A 15,302-nucleotide genomic window follows, 5' to 3' on the forward strand; every position below is an offset into this window, starting at 1 on the left:
GTTTGTGAACAAAAAAAATGATTGGGTTTACAAGCTAAAGAGGTTACAGTTACACATTCGATTGGTAACGGCCGTCGATGGTTATGGTGTGGGCCACCATAGCCACCATCAGGAATCAGGACCATCGCACTCAGAACAGTTCAATCTGGGAAATTTTGGAGAGTAAGGTTGACACTAAGAACTAACAAAATGTCGATCTTTTAAGGAAGGCGCTTCATTGTGAATGGGCCAAGATACCACAGAGCCAACTTCGTGCAGCGTGTGATGACTTTGTCGGCCGTTTGGAGGCCATAATTCGTTATAAAAATAGTCAATTCAATTTGATGTTATTATTGATTATTATTGTTGCTTTTGAACAATAAAATTAAAAAAAGATAACCTCGGGATACACAAGGTCGAGGGTTCGATTTCTGCTTCGACCGAACACCAAAAGTTTTTCAGCGGTGGATTATCCTACCTCAGTAATGCTGGTGACATTTCTGAGGGTTACAAAGTTTCTCTAAGTGGTTTCACAGCAATGTGGAACGCCGTTCGGACTCGGCTATAAAAAGGAGGTCCCTTGTCATTGAGCTTAACATAGAATCGGGCAGCACTCAGTGATAAGAGAGAAGTTCACCAATGTGGTATCATAATGGACTGAATAGTCTAAGTGAGCCTGATATAGCGGGCTGCCTCCTAACCTAACCTAAGGCCTAGATATCAAATTGGGTATCTGTTTATATGGGAACTACACCGATAAAAACCAATGTGTGGGCCAAATATACCTCTAGACTTCGAATTTCAGCCAAATCGGATAAAACAACGTTTTCTAAAATCTTAAGAAGACAAATCGGTAGAACGGTCTATATATAACAACATATGGACCGATAACTACCATATTCAGCACATAATAGATGTCAACCTAAAATATTAGTAGATTTTGAATTTCAGGCAAATCGGATGAATCTTACGGTGTCTAGAGTAGAGGTCTGCACAATTCCATTTGTAAATGCAGAGTACACGTGTACTTGCTACATGAGTACATCTATTTGAGAGAGTCGCAAAACTATTGGTACACATTTTGATGAACACCAAAAGCCACGAGTAACTACTTGTTGCTACTCTGATGTCTTCACTACCAACAAACACATATTCCTCTTTCTCTCTTATTGAAGTGTACTCAGAGTGATCACGTCGAGTATGTTGCGAGAACAAAACTTCATAGAGTACTCCATGTACCACGTGCAGTTTCAGAAATACAAAAAACAGTTACTCTCCATAATATATGTTTTGGTTTGTTATAAAGAACGGCAAACGTTAAGGTAAGTGTGTGACATACATAAATATATGAAATATGTGATATACATACATATCTATGATTAATAATAATGGAAAATTTTGCTTCGCACATAACTGAGAAATACTTGTGGTACCACGTGAAACGAAGAGAATCCATGTTGTACTTTTTCTCAAGTACTTACATTTTTATTGTTCCTTTTTTTCGGAACACATATTGTTTCGGATAAGTACTTGGTAGTATTTGACAAGCAAGTGTTCTCTTCACTTCACTACTTGCGCTCTGAGAGAAAGACAGTGTATGTACTATATTCGACAGCGAATTGCATACATGTAGTAAAAAGTTATTCGATGCAGACCTCTAGACTCTAGAGGTTCATGAAGTCAAATAGAGAAATCGGATCATATACAAACACATACACCGATTCACAAAATATTCTATTAGTGAACTTAAAGAAAGCAAATCGGATTACAACAGACAGACAGACATATATCGACTTAGAATTTCTCCGTGATCAATAATATACATATACTTTTTATAGTTGGAAATCGATATTTCGATTAGGTTAGGTTATAACCAAACTTAACCTCGTAAAGTTTTCTTTGGTCCAACGAGCAATATTTCAGGAAGGTGAGTTCTTGCTCATCATTCGAGTATCTGTGAACATTGTACTCGTGCAAAAATAACTTTTTACGACTCGCGAGTGGGAAAATTGTTTTAACGCACATTCATGGTCGGAAGAAGTCACTCATGCACTCGTGTAGATGAATCTTCGTGAATGATGACTGACTTGGTGACTGTGGGATTTTCCCAAATCGGGATGTATCATAGTGTGGATATAGGTATGAACTTAATTTTCAAATTTCACATGGAAAGCTCATTTGAAATGATGAATTTTATTGTTTTATTGATTTTTCAATAAAAATATAGATACTTTTCCAAGTGTATGTAATTGTTTCTCCAGATTGCACTACTTTAAGTGGAAAACAGTTCACATTTTTCCCAAATACGTAGAACCAATAGCGGCATAACCGTCATCGCTTAAGAAATAAAAACGTGATATGTTTCCTTAAAGAACTCAATGGTCTTATCTAAGCAAATGTGTCCATCCATCTGCCCATGATGTCGGTAAGTCTCCCCATTGTTTTTGCTCCTTATAATTTGCTATTTGAAAATGCGCGCTTTTTCTACTTCGAGGAAGATGTCTTGAGGACTCTCTTTGTGTGGCTTAGGTCTTTTGGTCTATTTGTCTTTTAGCCGCCACCATCAAACTGTTGGCCAACAAATACCCATCACTTGTTATGAACTATTTGTGTCTATCCACACTGTCTGTCAGAACATTTAAGGTCGGTCTTGCCAATCGAGTCGTTGTCGTTGGCAACAACTCTCGAACGCACTCTCCATTAGACATTACTCCTTATGCATGGGGATTTTGTGTTTGCATTTTTTTGTCATAAATTATAATTGAACATACCAACAGTTAGTAATTTCACGGATAGAAATTGTATAACCTTTGCCGATAGGATTAGAAATGAAATCATCAGAAAACCCCCACAATTTAGTTATACCATCCATATGGACTGTGTGGCATAACCTGCTCTATCTATTGCTGTTTGGCCAGAGGAATGTTGTTATTATGTGTACCACGTGTTGTTTACAACACGTTGTCCGTTGTTGCAATGTTTTGGTTTATGGGTTTTTGTACGTTGTGGCTGGGGAAAGTCAATTGGAAGGAAATCTCTCAATACGGACAAAGCACGTGGTACTGTAGCAAAACAAACATCAGATATAACTAAAAACTTGTTGGAAGAGTTTGAGGTGGAGTATCCTGTTTGCCGAGATTAGGGAAGAATCATTTGTGACAATTTGAGAATAGTCTCATAAATCGATAGATTATTCTCAAAAAATAATTTGCTCGCAAACAAAATTTTAGACCAAAGAACATAATTTGGAAAATTTTGTGGTAACAAAAGTTTCTTTTGAAGAGTAGTATATTAGTTTTGTAATAAACATTGACGTCGTTTAAAGGGTGTAAAACCAATTTCATAAATACTACCTCACCCAGCAAAAACTCTCATTACCCGGTAATCTTGTAGGTAAGCCTCTTTGAAAATTACAGCCTATTTCTGATATCCGAACGAAAACAATTGCGAACGAACGGCAGTCACTCACTTTCGTCTAGATTTGGGTTTCTCTAACTTCCTTTCGTTCGTTCGCATGGCTTACGTTACTGTCAAATGCTAGCATTACCAGATCTGCATTATTCCAATTTCCTGAAAAAGGTCCATACATTTTAAAAATGATTTTCCATAAAATTCAATCTGGCATCGCCGTTCATTTGGCAAACATTTCCCGCTTTTGATATTTGGTTTAGCTCAATAATTTTTTTTAAACAAATTAGCCCGCGTAGAGAGATAAGAATTTGTATTTCCATATTTCTACAATAATTACAGTTCAGTTGTCCTTTTAATGAGTGTTTCATTCGAAATGTATGTGTTTGCTCGTGTTAGACTTTCCCTTAAACGGTCTCTATGGCGGTTATAAAGAAAAAATAGATCGATATAATTAACTTTTATCACATATTTATAATAAAAGCTTTAATCAATTTATTAATTATTAACTTTTTCCTATTTATAAATGCCTTTTTCCACAAAACGAAAGGTCTTTACCAAGTGAGTGGTTTTGACATTTCAGTTCGTCAAAATGCGAACGAATCGAGTTAGAGAAACCCAATTTTAGAGCTTACGTTACGTCTTCGTTCGCATTGACTTTCGTTTCGATTTTCGTTTAGATACCCCTTAGAGAAACCAAAATCAGCTGTTTTTCGTTTTGTATGCGAACGAAGACTAGAATTCGGATAGCAGAAATAGGCTGTTAATAACCACTTATTAATTGGCATCGCCCCGGATTACATTTACATACGCATGTCCTAGGAGGAAAGTTCGTCTCTCCAGGCATACCTTCGGCCATGAAATAAGTAGTGCTTTTAAATCATATAATCACCTAATATGTAATCAGTTATTTGTAATATGTAATCACTTATTATTGTCTTAGGGAAACAAATCTCGAAAATATTGATTTCTCTCGCCGATTACAATGGATCAAAATATGACGAATAATGCTGTATGAGCACTTCTTGAATAGAAACGAATATTGTAGAAATAAACAAAAAATCTAAAAAATTATCTAAATAAGATTACACGCAAATTAATTTCACACTTAAAATAGAAATAAATGTAGCTTGCTTATGGGAGTTGGATTCGTGTATTACGTTATAATATACCTAATAGCCCATTCACACTGGGTTCGAAAACTACTAAAAGTGGATTTTAAATCCCTTGTTTATAAGGCAAATTACAGTTGAAATCTAGTTTAAGTGCATTTTGGAAGTGTAATGTGAATTAAGTATAATAAAGCATTTATTTAAAACATAATATAGTAATGTCATTAATTTAAAACACAACCCAATAAATACAAACGTTTGAAAAATGCTAAATTTCAACAATTTTTCAAACATTTTTTCAAAGGATTAGGGTAATATTCAAGTTGAGAAATTGTTGAGAAAATCGCGTTCACAACAAAAAACAGACATTACCCTCAACAGTGAAATTCAACACATTAGCAATAATATCTCAAGTGTTATCCTCAAATTGAAATGCATCGCTACTCAATAATTTGTCAAACAATTTTCGATGCGAGTCTAATTCAAAATTAACATCGTTGCAAATACTTTTCAACCTAAATTTGTATGAATGATATCCCCACTTCAAATTGAAAGTCAAAGCCAAAATTCTTTGAATTTTGTATAATTTATTCATTTTCATCAAAATAAAATATATAATAATACACTACACTACATAATACACTACAATACCAATTGATAAATAATAATCTTATTAAACATATAAACAAATAAGAACCAAAAAAAAAAAACAAGTATATACGGCAGTAAGTTCGGCCAGGCCGAATCTTATGTACCCTCCACCATGGATTGCGTAGCAACTTCTACGAAAGACTGTCATCCACAAATTTCAATTCACATGGTTGTTAAATATCATATACTACCACCACGTACCAAATTTCAACCAGATCGGATGAATTTTGCTTCTCCAAAAGGCACCGGAGGTCAAATCTGGGGATCGGTTTATATGGAGCTATATATTATTATGAACTGATAGGAACCAATTCCTGCATGGTTGTTGGAGGTCAAATCTGGTGATCGGTTTATATGGGGGCTATATATAATTATGGACCGATGTGGAGCAATTTTTGCATGGTCATTAGATACCATATACTAACACCATGTACCAAATATCAGCCGGATCGGATGAAATTTGCTTCTCTTACAGGCTCCGCAAGCCAAATCGGGGGATCGGTTTATATGGGGGCTATATATAATTATGGACCGATCTGGACCAATTTTTTCATGGTTGTTAGAGACCATATACTAACACCATGTACCAAATTTCAGCCGGATCGGTTGAAATTTGCTTCTCTTAGAGGCTCCGCAAGCCAAATCGGGGGATCGGTTTATATGGGGGCTATATATAATTATGGACCGATATGGACCAATTTTTGCATGGTTGTTAGAGACCATATACTAACACCATGTACCAAATTTCAGGCGGATCGGATGAAAATTGTTGCTCTTAGAGGCTCTGCAAGCCAAATCGGGGGATCAGTTTATATGGGGGCTATATATAATTATAAATCGATGTGGACCAATTTTTGCACGGTTGGTAGAGACCATATACTCACACCATGTACCAAATTTCAGCCGGATCGGATGAACAACTTCAACTACTTGTGCCAAGTTTCAAGTCGATAGCTTGTTTCGTTCGGAAGTTAGCGTGATTTCAACAGACGGACGGACGGACGGACATGCTCAGATCGACTCAGAATTTCACCACGACCCAGAATATATATACTTTATGGGGTCTTAGATCAATATTTCGATGTGTTACAAACGGAACGACAAAGTTAATATACCCCCCATCCTATGGTGGAGGGTATAAAAAAAAAAAAAAACAAACAACAAAACTTTAAATATCTTAAACATTATTAGTAAACACTTTTGCATTGATAATTCGTTTTCCTTCCTTTTGGTGTCATAAAACAGCATAAAAAATTAATTAACATGCGGGCAATTTGAAATTACACGCAGAGAAGAAACATGATTGCCACAATCATATTCGAAGAGCAAAATAATATGATAGCAGCTATTTTTGCGGCGACCATGTAACATTTTAACCTGCAACCATGTTGGCTCAGTGAACATGGTTCTAAGAAAAATACAATTGTCCTCATCTAAAATGTTATTATATTGATAAAAAGAATTTTGTTTCCATTAAAAGACAATGGTCACGATCTAAAATGTTATGTTATTCGTCAAAAATGTTTTTCTTCTAGTTAAAAGAACATGGTCACAACCTAAAATGTTTTGATTTTTATGAAAAAACTTTTTTCGTCGTCGAAAAAAGGACGCCACTTGAGAAAAGAAAACACAAAATCAACTTTATTTGTTTTTATATATTTATAAACTAATTCATTGTTTATTTGTATTTATAATGTCGTGCAAGCAAACTTCACATATTTTTACACACTCTAGTTTGGTTCAATTTCAACAATAAGTAATCATTCCATATTTACTTCGTGACCATCAAATGTACAAACGCAGACATCATGTAACTGCAAATAAAATTAAATTATACCATATATCAAAATGCAGAACAAAAACCAGGTATATTTTTTTCAATTACACTTTCCTTGTTTGTATTCACATAAAACCAAGTGCCATTTCTGAATAAATAAATAAACACAATACACAATAATTCCGTATTCTCCGTCCATTCCAAGAAACAATCAACACACGACTGACGCGCAAAATGAAAATCGTGTGTACCTGCTCAATGTTTTTATAAAATTCTTGTCGCTGCAAAAAAATTAAAAAATTAAATGGTCACGAAAACAATGTACATGGTCTTTATGGCCATGTAATGGTTGTAGACATGTCTATACGTAAACTATAAAAATATTTTTTTCTCTGCAAAAAAGTAAAAAAATTGAATGGTCAGATACATGATTTTCCTGACCATATAATGGTCTCAAATTCTATCATTTAAATAATAGAACATGTTTGCGGCATTTGAGAACCATTTAAATGCTTATTGCCAACATATATTTTTCTCCGCTCGAAAATTATTTTTACAAAGACAAAATACATGGTTTTCGCGACAATTACATACTCTAAATAAGCATTAAATGGATGCGGCAACCATGTCCAAACATGTTTTTTCTGTGCGTGTAGGAACGTACTGGACCGTGTGTTAGAATTCATTTCCAGCAGAAGGAATTCACAAAATATCCATTTTAAACTGATAATAGCATATGAATTAAACTGACGATGTGATGCACATTTTCATCCAGAAGTTGTTGATTTCAACAATTTGTTGTTTTTAACAATTTTAATTGGTTGCACTTGTAATGTTTCTGGAAACTTTTTCTTCTCGATAAGCCACTCATTTTTCATTGGTTTCAATGTTTGCAAGAATGTAGCATCCAAAGATTTTAGTTTTCTGCAAAGAGATTTAAATTTAGTGACTTCTCTAAAGTGTTGATTTAATTTTTCATATTGACGTACCAATTATTATAAACTATTTGAAGCAGTTCCAGTTAATTGTCCACCATTTTTTCATCGGTCAGCTTTTTAATATTTTCAAGAACGTAGAATCCATAATTTTAGTTTTCTGCAAAGAGATATACATTTAGTGACTTCCTTAAAGTTTTATTTCATTTTTTATTTTCACTTACCTATTTTTATAAACTATTTGGTTATTTATCTAGAATTTTCCATTTTTTTTATTTCTTGCAATTGACCACGAACTTCGTTGCACAAATAAGTATTGAAAACCACATGGTTTTTTCGTTTTACCCTAAGGTAGTGTTTTGCCAAAGTTTTCTCATATTATCTTCAACACCTTTTCAAAGATTTCGTTAACATTTTGGCAAATTGGAAGTAATTCGCAAACAATTTGAAGATGTATTGAAGATGAGCTATTTCAAGTCAAGTTGAATTTATGTTGAAAATTATATTTACCCTCAAACTGAAAAGTTGTTGCATTTGGAAAATGCTCACCCTGTGTTTATTGGGAACAATTATGAAATATTTAAAAAAAAATTAACGGAAAAATCTTCAGAATTACATTTACATTATATATTCTTTTTGAGTTTCTTAAGTAAATGATCAATTATGTGAATAATTATACCTAATGGTACCATCATTTACTTTATTTTATTAAGTCATTAACAGCCAACTGCATAAAATTTTTAGAAACAATTCGAAAATTGCCGAGAAGTATTTATTACTGTCATTACAAGTTAGTCATTATAACTCACCACAATGTAATGCAACGTGTAATGACAGCTTTACTACTGGTAATGCAAATTGTAATGAGGTGTGGTTACCTAGTTTTTGCTGGGTCAATTTTACTTTTATCATCATTTAACCATCCTCGAGGGAGCTAACAGTTCTTAGGGGGGGGCTAAAAATCTCCTACGCTTATTCCCAAAACTCAAACCCCATTGCCATACAAAGTATTAGCATTTTTGATATAAGCGATCAATATACATAAATTTTATGCATAAATTCTCATCGACTGTAATATGTCGTATACCGTAAATTCTAATCGCCACATAACTTTAAATTTGCCCATATATGTTTGTGTGACGATGCATTTTCTTAGATTCTTTGTTAAAACTGAAATTGCATTTCATCGGCAACAAAAAGTGGAAACAAAGTCTGGCGCCTTTTCTAACATAATTCTTACAATGTCGTATGTTTCAAGTGTCCTTTGTATTTTTGGTTTGTTTTTATATTCTTGCATATTAACATAAAATCTTTATTCATTGAAGTATTTTTCTATGGGTTTATTTTAGTATCATAAGATTCTGTATCTTGTGAATGACCTGTTGACCATTTGCATTCATTAGGAATGTCTTAGCAATGGATGTGATTTTACTTTCTTGATGTTGAACATATATAGAAGTGAAACGGTTCCATTCACATTTTATTTCTTTGTACTAGAATATTGTTCACAATGATATCACAACTAGTAGCCAGGTAAACATTAGACGTGTTTTATGAACGTTAAAATTAACCAGCGATAATATTGGGAGTTGTTCCAAAACCATTACTTTATAAGTACGCTGATTTATGCTCCAGTCAAAATTTTTTAATCTTCTATGATGTTCTTTGGATACCTTGTAGAAAATTCGTTATTTCACCATCTCAAGCAAAAAATGTAATAAAGAAAAAGAAAATAAAATCATTAATTCCTCTCACAAGGAGGAAAAATACTGTTTTTCATATGTTTGGATGTACAAATTATATGTTTGGAACTCACATTTTTACCACATTATTTTTGAGTGCAAACATATAATGTTCATAGACTAATATAGTATGTTTGGGACATATATGTTAATATGATAGAACATATAATGTTTGGCATATTATATTTTCTTAAATATAATATCTCTGGATACAAAGATATATAAGCTGCACACAGAAAACAAATTTGTTGTGCCAACCAATTTTTTTGCCAACCAAATTATTTGGTCCCATCTACTATCAGAATATAACCGACAAAATTTGTTGAAGCAACCAATTGTTGTCTGGCACAACAGTACATAAAGTAGTTTAAAGAACTAAATTTTGGGTACATTAACAGTCTAATTAGCCAACAGAACCATTAAAATTGCATTCGTTTGTACAACCAACTAATTATTGTCCGACGACCAATACTTGCGAATTTAAAGAAAACATCATTTTAGTTTTTATTTTATTATATATTAATGTATATTCTAGTTATTAACCAAAAAGGAACTTGTAAAAAGTCCTTAATGAACGGTAAAAGATAATCCCATGAAATAGCTAAGGTGGAAATTTTCAAAATCTTCAAAAGCACAATCAAGTATTTCCAATTGTTGTAGTACCACATTATCATCGTTGAACGCGTCCCATAGCAAATGAATTTTCCCAACTGCCGCCAATGTTGTTAGTTCGGCCACGCTCAGTTAGTTCGATCACTCACAATCATGTGATCAATTTTCAGTGTGACTTGGGATTCAATCATGGCTCATGAAATTTTTCATATATATTGGCATCAGGGGAATGTTGAAATTTTGAGACCGCTGATGAAGCAGACAATCTATATGTTTACCTTTCCCAACCTCAGTACTGGTAACATTTGCTAAGATATCTATAGAAATTTTATAGAAATTAAGGGAAATGATGAAGAGTAAGTTGCAACTTAATGTTTATCTTACTTACCTTGATGCTTAACTTACAATGCAGCTACCGGAATTAAAAAATTATGAAAAAATTTAATTTGAATTTTTAAGTTTTATATAACTAATGAAACAAAAGATTATTTGTTGTCATATATGTAGTCCATAGCAACAAGTTCCTTTTATAACTATCAAATCTGTTAACACAACTAACTTATTTGCTATACAGACTTTCAGTTGGGTTTGGTGACACATTGGCAAAACAAATTAGTTATCACAACAAGATGGAATAAATTGAAATAGTTGCTTACTTCAATATATAAATAACGACCAATATTTGGTCGGGTGTACCAACTTTTAGTCACACAACTATTATATTGGTTACAGAAACCATTAAACAAGGGAAGTAACTAAAAATTATTCCAAACAATTAAAAATTGTGGGTCACCACAATCTATTTGTTGTCGTACTCGAATTCCAACCAATCATTTCTCTGGGTGTGGAAATTTTATATAAATATATGTTTGGAAATGTTAGAGAGAGCGAGAGAGAGAGAGTAGATGAAATTATAAAGATGGCGACGGAGAAAGATAACGAAATACATATATAGATATGCAAATTTAATTACAACATAAGTGTAGATTGCTGATTACTCGTTCATGATTGCTTATCGATTTATATTTTACAAACATATGTGCTTATTTGTATTCTAACATAATTATATTTAAGACATTTTTCTGCAAGCAAACAAATGTTAAGAAACTGGAATTAACTATTTGCAGCCTGAAACAAAGATAAGCTTAGGGTGAAATATAACATGTATGCACAGTACAAACATTTGTTTGTTTGAACAATTTCTGAAAATATATATACTTGAAGAAGAATATGTTTGGGAGTATATGTTACAGAGGCGATTAATTTTTTAAGGGTGCAATGGGGATTTCGACCATTTCTCCCATTCCTAGAGTGTGATTTGTTTTGTGTTTAAAAAATTGGAGAAAGTGTCAATTTCATTTTTTTATCAGTTAAAAAAAAAAAAATAGTTATGTTTGAATTTGAATATTCTCCTAAGATTTTGAAAAAGACAGAACTTTTTTAAACTATTGGTGTGAATGCCCAATTTTTGATTCAGAAAAAGTAGGGCAAATTTGGATCATCCCCAAAGACTTTTAATTGGGCGAAGTTTTTATTAACATTTTTTAAATAGATTGGTTTTTTATCTATAAATAGGCTTTATTTTGTTATTGAGATTTGAAATATTTTTAGCCTTTTTTTATTAATATCTCAAACGAAACCTAACTTAGGTATTATTTCGTCCTTAATGCAATGCAATTGACCAAATATTTAATTTGATTGTCTTCACTACTATCGAAATTCATGCAAATAAAAATCAAATTCCTTGTTAGAATTGCCTCAATGGTGGTGTGAGATGGAGTACTAAACGTTTTCCACAGTTCAAGTATGCAACCATTTTAGAAAAAAATTGAACTTGTAGACAGACGCCAAAGGTCCTCGAAATGTCAACAAAAACAAAAAGAATGAGCATCAGCACAAGAAATGCCCACACGTCGTCAAAAACAAATGTAGCCAAAAATAATATGAACGTCATTTATGGTGTACAAGGATATAAACTAACATCCTCATTCCAGTGCCTACATATTTAGGAATTGCTGTACTACTTACAGGGATATGTAGAAAGGGGGATAGATAGATGGATCCAATTCATAGAATGCTTCCGTTCTTTAGAGGAATGTTGCACAGCCGGAGATAAAGGATGTTGTTGTATTGTTTCGTTTTTTGTTTTTCCTGAACGATTGCATCGAAGCATATGAAAAATATTTAAACAGAAGAAGCCAAAATACCAAAAAAAAAGACAAATACATTGGATGATACACTGGGGGAATATTGTTAAGCTCTTCAATTTAGGAAGTTGTGGACGTTTTTAGTTTCCCTTAAAAGTTATTTCATTCTCATTGCAAATATCGTATTAGTTATGTCGATTTAATAAAATCATTTAAATGTGATCATACAAAGGGAGTATCGCATAGTGCTTCAAAAGCGGCAAAAAATATGTGCTCCGATTTTTGTTCTAATTTCTGTTTTTAATAGTCCATGATATAGAGCTTTGAATACAAATATAAAATTTAACTATAATTAACTATAACTATATAATTAACTAAAAATATTTGAATTTTAAACTTTTTTTGGCCTAAAATTTGGTTAAATTACGTGTAAAAGAACGACCGGTCCGATTTAGTTAAATTAAACTTTTTTGGCCGAAAATTGGGTTAAATTACGTGGATGGTGTAAAATAACGATTTTAGCGATGTTAAATATTTTGTGTAGGTATTGGAAAATGTTTTTGAACTAGAAAAAAAAAACAATTAATTTGAGTAATTTACAATTTTGAAAATTTTTTAAAGTTTTGGAAATTTCTATACTAAAACTAACTAAACAAGTAAGTAAAGTAGAAAGTCGGGCGGGCCGACTATATCATAACATCCTTTTGAGGTCTGAGAACAAAAAACAGTCGCTGGGGGCCAGATCTGAAGAATACGGTGGGCGGGGAAGCAATTCGAAGCCCAATTCATGAACTTTTGCCATCGTTCTCAATGACTTGTGGCACGGTGCGTTGTCTTGGTGGAACAACACTTTTTTCTTCTTAATATTGGGATGTTTTGCCGCGATTTCTACCTTCAAACGCTCCAATAATGCCATATAAAGTCACTGTTGATGGTTTATCCCTTCTCAAGATATTCGATAAAAATTATTCCATGCGCATCCCAAAAAACAGCAGCCATTACTTTGCCAGCGGACTTTTGAGTCTTTCCACGCTTCGGAGATGGTTCACCGGTCGCTGTCCACTCAGCCGACTGTCGATTGGACTCAGGAGTGTAGTGATGGAGCCATGTTTCATCCATTGTCACATATCGACGGAAAAACTCGGGTGTATTACGAGTTAACAGCTGCAAACACCGCTCAGAATCATCAACACGTTGTTGTTTTTGGTCAAATGTTAGCTCGCGCGGCACCCATTTTGCACAGAGCTTCCGCATATTCAAATATTGATCAATGATATGACCAACACGTTCCTTTGATATCTTTAAGGCCTCTGCTATCTCGATCAACTTCATTTTACGTCATTCAAAATCATTTTGTGGATTTTTTTTATGTTTTCGTCGGTAACCACCTCTTTCGGGCGTCCGCTGCGTTCACCGTCCTCCGTGCTCATTTCACCACGCTTGAATTTTGCATACCAATCAATTATTGTTGATTTTTCTGGGGCAGAGTCCGGAAACTCATTATCAAGCCAAGTTTTTGCTTCCACTGTATTTTTTCCCTTCAGAAAACAGTATTTTATCAAGACACGAAATTCTTTTTTTTCCATTTTTTTCACAATAACAAAAGTTGCTTCACAAAAGACGCTCTATCTCACAAACTAATTGACTTACAGACGTCAAATTTTGACACGGATCATTTGAAGGTTGGTACTATATAAAAGTAATATGCATTTAGCGACGCCATCTATGTGTCAGACCGGGGACTTATCAGCCAACCTGTTACCCTAAACCACCTCTACTGAAGTAGTAAACATGAGCGTTTGTGGGGTAACATTGATATAGGTATGGGAGATAAATCGCAGTTGCATATTTAAGAAAATTAAGGGATACATTTTTATGGATGCTTTGTATCAATCTGACTATAGCTCATAGTCAGTGTTGCCAGGGAAAAGTTTCGGTTTACCCTACAAGAACAAAAAAAGTTCCCTACTTTCCCATACATTCCCAAATAATTTTCCCTACAATATTTTTCGTTAATTTTAAACAAATTTTACAAAACAAAAATTGCTCTTAGTACTTTATTATCTTAAAACATGAATATGCAACGTACATAACTTACAATAAAAATTTGTATTACTACCACGGTTGCCACAGTTGGTAGAATTCTACCCAAAATAGTATTTTTTTTTTGTTAAATCTCTATAAAAACAAAATTTTGGAAAAAGTTTCTATAAACAAATTTTTGTGACAAAGTTTTTCTATAGAAATAAAATTTTGACAATAAATTCTATAGAAATAAGATTTTGAGAAAAAAATTTTTTATAGAAATAATATTTTGAAAGAAATTTCTATAGAAATACAATTTTGATAAAATTTCCTATAGAAATAAAATGTTGACAAAATTTTCTGCAGGAATACTTTTTAGATTTTTTTTTGGCACGAGTGGTAACTGTTGTTACCACACATTGTTAAAGATCAAGCCTTGCCGGCTTCTAATTTCCTCCTCTAGAGCCACCAAAATGTAAAAATTATTACAAATTGTGTTGAGTGATAATGTCCCTACATTGTGGCCCTACGTCCCTACAAGACGCTTAATATTAGAAAAAGCCTAAAAAATTTTCCCCTACTTCTAGCAACACTGGCTGTAGTTGATATTGCACCTACGGGGTACATTATTAAAAAAGAGAAAATCTTTCAATTAGTGTGGGTAATAAATTCAAATTTGTAAAAATCGAGCAATATTCTTATGTAAGAGCTACAAGTACGTACACGCAAAAAAATAATTCTTTCCTCCCAAACGAAATTTTAGACAAACAAAGTTCGTTTCTCATTTGCTTTTCGTTGAAAGGAAGTGTATTTGGAAGAAAAGTATATACTTTTTGTGATAAACGTTTATTCTTTTCCAGGATGTAAAAACAATTTCATAAAGACTAATTGAAAAAATTTTTTTTCTGGCTAAT

The sequence above is a fragment of the Haematobia irritans genome, chromosome 2, assembly GCF_050003625.1.
Source record: "Haematobia irritans isolate KBUSLIRL chromosome 2, ASM5000362v1, whole genome shotgun sequence".
Taxonomy (NCBI): domain Eukaryota; kingdom Metazoa; phylum Arthropoda; class Insecta; order Diptera; family Muscidae; genus Haematobia; species Haematobia irritans.